This window comes from Lactuca saligna, chromosome 3 (assembly GCF_052625555.1).
Source record: "Lactuca saligna cultivar CGN05327 chromosome 3, ASM5262555v1, whole genome shotgun sequence".
Lineage (NCBI taxonomy): Eukaryota > Viridiplantae > Streptophyta > Magnoliopsida > Asterales > Asteraceae > Lactuca > Lactuca saligna.
The window spans coordinates 199,033,783-199,039,942 of NC_136419.1; positions in this window are offsets into that span (position 1 = coordinate 199,033,783).

Below are 6,160 nucleotides of genomic sequence, written 5' to 3' on the forward strand. Positions count from 1 at the left end.
GTGGTTAAGAAACCCTAATTTCTAGTTCGTGTTCAAAACATGTTGATTGCTTGACTTGAAGCATATGACTTGATCTTTGATTTGTGATTCTATTCTAATGATTATGTTTTTTTAACTAGAACCTTTGAATTTGATTGACCACTTTCATGAATTGAATTTTTGTGTAGTTAATTAACTTTTAGGGCACCTAATCATTCTATTAAGTTAATAATTGGTAATAAAAAAATAAGTTTTCTTATTGTAAAACATATATTATATGTTTTCACACTTCCGAATGTATGAGAAGAAGTGAACATTGTTGGGTAGCTTGTACAAAACTCAATTTAATTTTTCAATACAATCTAAGAGCGTGTTTAGGTTGAATTAGTAATGTTAGATCTAGTCAAAGAGCGTATTTTGGTTAGATAATTTGGCAAGCGAGAGGTATTAGAGCGTGTTAATATATTTCAATACCAAACTAGAATAGCAATGATGAATTACATCATGTCATAATCAAGTTGAACAACAACATTGAGAACTAGAACTAGAACCCTTCAATCAAATTGTTTAAAAGTTTATTTCATTTTCTGCATGTTTTTAAAGTAGACTGTTATTTTATTATTTTATTTTTGCAAAAGACCCCTTTTGTGATCAAAGTACCTTGCCTAAAGAGGTATAGACTTTTATCTCGTGTCCTTGTGGTTCGACCCTGCTTGCCTTGTACTACTTTTTAGTACATTAAAGCAGTGTATTTGGAGGCTGTTGTACCCCTATTATTTATTGGATTTCACACCCCTAACAATTTGGCATCGTTGTCGGGGATACGGTGTTACTAATTGTTTATGCCCAGATCTTTTCGTACATGTACATCATTGCCAATGGACACAGAGATGGAGAAAACTGGAAAGAGGCAACCATGTTCGTGACTTCTTCATTATCTACCCCTCTGGTCATCAACATTTGGAAGGAAAAACCCCTCTTAAGTGTCTCAGAAACTAAAACATAAACCCTCTCACTCTCACCTCAACCATCCTCATCCTGAAGTACCACTCCACCCTAGTCACCTACTCATAACATGCCAAACTCCACACCCACAGAAACCTCAATTCCTACTCATACCATGGGAGATAACCGTGGAGGAAATCAAGGTCCTCCAAATCCACCGCCTAAATAAATCCTTCGCCAGTGGGCGAGGCAAAAGGTTACTTAACAACTTCTTTGCATTACATATCCGACAGCCACAAACCTTGAACTAAAATCTAGACTCAACCACTTACTCCCAATTGTTAGAGGCCTAAAAATGAAGATCCCTACAAATTCCTCACAAGGTTCCATGTTGTGTGTGTTGGCATGAAACCTCACAATGTCACAGAGGACCAAATGAATCTTAGGGCATTCCCTTTTGCAGTGCAAGACCGAGCAAAAGTTGGCTTTATGACCTTCCATCGGGGATAGTCAACACATGGGTAGACCTTGCACACATCTTTTTAGATAAATACGTTCCATAAATGAAAGCCTCAACCCTAATAAGAGAGATAATTAGGATCAAACAACACAAAAGGGAAGCCTTTCATACATATTGTGAGAGGTTCAAAAAGCTTTGTGCCAGTTGCCCAAAGCATGGTATTAGTGAGTATCAAATCCTTCAATACTTCATTAAAGGCATGAATCCTTAGGAAAGAAGTCCTTCTTAATGCTTAAAGTGGATGATCTTTGACCGATAAGACTCCAGCCGAGATTCGGGATCTCATAAAAAACATGGCGGATGATTCAAAGCATACGAGTCAAGATAAATATTGGTACATAAATGGAACCCGAGGATTCAAAGCATACATTACAAGATTTGGATGTTATCAAATAAAGTAGTTCCCGTAATTATATTGGTGTCTTGTCTTTAAAAGTAGTTTTGTTGATCCGAGCTTGATTGTTTCCTGAGATTACATGACATTTTAAAGTCAACATAAAGTTGGTGAGTTCATAAGATTTTAGTTGTAGAAAATTTCGATATTGTTCCATATGTGATAATCGTATCTCCATTTTGTAAAAAATTTAGTATTTGTATGCCTTCAACATAAAAGAAGAATGTATGTGATATGTGCATATTTAACCATGTGTTTAGTATAGAATTTTATCAATTATTGGCTAATTATTTAAATAATATGGACAAAAGGTACTTAATAATGTCTAAATTATATTTTCAGTCTAGAAGACATGCTTGGGAGCAAAAAGAAAGAAGGAGAAGCAATCAGAAGCTGGAGAATGAAGAAAGAAGAACAAACCTGGAGCTACTTAGCGAGTACCATTGAATGTTCGCGAAGTAATGTCCAGAATCCTTGCCGTACACGTATTTCTCAAAGGAACTCGGCGAGTTGGGCACCTACTCACCAAGTTGACCTTGTTTTGAGATAATTATATATAGAGGATAAGATCCTGAATTGGGGAGTTTTTTTTGGCTTCCTTGGAGAATAACCTACGACTGAAAAAACCCATGGAGACCTGAAGAACCCTAATCTTTGATCCTTAGAAGACTCAAGGCGAATTAGGTTAAATCTTCCACTTAATCTAGAAGTGAATCATGTTTAGATCAATTAAATTCGTTTTTAGCTTCTCTTTAACTGTAATCATGAGCTAAATTTTCGTAGTTTCTGTTTACGAAAGACTAATTTACTCCTATGGTGTGATTTATACTTTGATTGATTGATTATTGGTGATTTTATTAAACTAAGTTTGTTAAAGAACATTATGCATTAATTATAACTATTTTCTGTTAATTGGAAGACAATTAGGCTGCATGAACATCTCTTATCTGTTAACCTCATATGATTTATGTGAACACTTCATTATATGCCTAGGATTAGTGAATATGAAACTAGGATTAATTAGAGAATGGGTAAATTAATGTGTGAGCTTGTTTGGTAAACCAATAAACAAGAGGTTAGTTGAACTACCAATTTGAGTAACCAATTACAAATATTATTTAATCCATATAATTGAACTAGGGAGTTAATTAGTTTAAAAACTTGATCACTTCTTGAATTGATTAATTTCCTAAGGGTTGGTAATAGCGAATGCGAATCCAATCACTATAGTTGGTAACCAACAACAATCAATATATTACTTTATTATAATATTAACCATAGGAGTGAATTGGTTGGACCTAAACAGAAACCCTTTTATTAAATTTGGTGAATTTTTACTTGTTCTAGTTGTTCAGTTAATTACATGTTAGGAGGTGTGTTTACGTTTCTAGTCTTGTAAAGCTAGAGAAAACCCTTTACTTTTATTACTTGTCTAGTTAAAATTAGTTATTAGTTTAATTTTCGTTCCATGAGTTCGACACCCTACTTATTTAACTATACCCTAAAAGATAGGTTCACTGCCTTTGTGTGCTAAATTTATATTTTTAGAGTAGGAATAAAACCAGTGCATTTTACACACATCAAGTTTTTAGCGATCCTTTATGTGGGATTATCTCACACAAAGTTTTTTTTTTAGTGATTCGGTAATTAGGTTAAGTTTTAGTAATCATTAGTTTTTAGTCGTTTTTATTTAATTTTATCTGTTTTAGCTTCTTACACAGTGAACTCGTCGAGTGCAGTCGACCCTACTCGGCGAGTCCACTGCTGAGTGGCAGTTATTTTTTATTTTCGTTCTGTTTCATTTTTTGTTCTTTTCACGCGTTTTTTTTTCTTTTTCTGGTTGCAGGATTTTCATGACCAGAGGATCCAACACCCCTTTGGTTCCCCCCCTTTGAAGACCCAGAATTCACATCGAGGAAATACAAAGGCAAGGACGTTGAAGGCTCGAATACACCTAAGAAGTCACCTTTGACCAACTTGAAAACTGTTTTCGGGAAGAAGAAGAACAAGAAACCAGGAGAGACTAGCAGTAGAAAGAGCGAAGAAAGTAAGCTAGAAGATGTTGAAGACAACCCAAAAGAAGCTGAATTTGAATACGACTACGAAACCAAATACGAAGAGGAAAGCGATCAAGAAGGAGACTTGGACAACACCATTGTCACAACTATAAATTTTTGTGCCTTGTAACTACAACACTTAAGTCAAATTATGAATCAAAGACATAAGAGCATGTATGATGCATACTCTATGACAACAAAATTTCAATCAAACACACCATGCAAGCATTTCAAGTAGTCAATAAGCAATTGGAAACCCTAGAAGTTCTTGTTTAAGTCCATTTTGGACTAGGACTTCCTTATTGGGCCCAATGGACCAATAAGCTTCCAATTTGACCACCTTGGGCTTAGAACTCTTAAATGGGTTCTAATTGGACCCACTTCCATTTATTTTAATATTTTGGGCCATATTGGGCCTAGAATGAAATAAATTAATTATATGAACCATTTTGGGCCATAATTAACTTAATTTAACCCTAATAGGTCATAAGACTCACATTTATGATTATTTGGACCAAACATCACTTAACATAACCATGAAAAAGGCTTAAGCATACAAGGCCCAAATTCTTTTCTCTTCCTCTCTAATTCTCGGCCCAAGCCCAAAAGGAGAAGAAGAAGTTGACTTTTGCATGACACCTCATCTTTGCATGGAAGATATCTAGGTTATTACACTTCAAACATCCATGTCATCTCATGTTTTCATGCAACTCGCTTCAAAAATCACTCCTCTCTCCCGTCTCTCTTGCTCTCTGCCGATTCCAAGCACACACACGCACACACACATTTCTATCACAAATCTCTCAAGGAAACTCCCTCCACTCTTCATCAAGTTCTCAAAATTTAGAAGGTTTTTCAAGAAGATATTTCCACAAATTCTTCAATTAAGGTAAGATCATGCTTGGATCTATAATCTAGGTTCTTTGTTTTATCAAAAATCTCTTTCTAATCCATGCAAAATCATGATCACTCTCTTAGAAACCCTCTAAGTTCGAAATCATCAAAGGAAGGCTTGTTAGGGCCGAAAACAACATCAAGCTCCTTCCAATCTTCTTCAAAACCGAAACTACAACTCAAGGTGAGATTCATACCCCCTTTCTTTCGGTTTTTTATGAGTTTTTATGGGGGAGAATACAAGCAAATGTGTAGATCTATGAGTAAATGTATGCTTTGTGTGATTTGATGCATGTTTGTGTGTAATATCATGTGTTGTGATGAATATGTTAGCTAAAAAGTACCTAAAAACCGAGATCTATAACATGAGGGATGAAATAAACATAACTTACACCATTTTACACTAATCAAGTCAAGAAAAATAGTTCATTAGGTTAGGATGAACATATATGGACATAAAACCCATTTTTGGGCTTAAATTGTCAAAAATACAAAACTAAGGGCCCAAAACGACAAATTATAATTTCTGGAGGTTGAAAAGGGTCCAAACAGTTTCTAATACAATTTTTCTGAATATCAACATTTTTGAGGGGCTTAAAATGTAAATTTTGAACCTAATTGGCTAAAATGGGCTTTTCGGCCCAATAAACTCCAATTTGCGAAATTTTTAAATTTGAGGGGCTGGAAATGTAAATTTCTATAAAACAGGGGATTTCAAGTGTATTAAAACCATTTCAAAGGTCAAAAATGTTTTTCAAACTCAAAAGGGATCAAAATGCAAAACTTTTCCATTTTGGGCCAAAACTGTAAAAGTTGCGAAAATGGGGTTCCAACTGAGAAAACTTCATTTTTGAAGGACTTAATCTGTTTACAAAGTAAATTTGGGCTGAAAATGTCTTTTCAATAAGTTATGGTACTAAAGTGTCAAGAAAAAAAAATGGTTTGAGGACTAAAATGGAAATTCTTTTATATAAAGAATTAAAAGTGCAAATTTTATCAAAGAAGGGTCGTGAAAAGGTAAAATCTTACTTTTAAACAAAGAAACACCTTAAGACAAAATACGAGATCCACGACTACCGGCGAAACATAATAACAAATACACTTTCAACACCAATATCGTTGCCAAACGAATTGATTCGGTCTCGAATCAATAACAAATCAAAAATCAATAAACAATAGTACTTCAATAAACACGCGAAATCTACGAGGAGTCAATATTCAATCTTTGGGCTCGAAAGTTTCAAATCGTGCTTGTTGGGCCTTGCTAGCCCAATAACATGATCTTTAGGTCCGAAGGGAATGCGCTTACATGTTATTGGGCCTTCTATGACCTAATTCCATGTAAAAGGACTTTCAATAGCTCTATTGTGT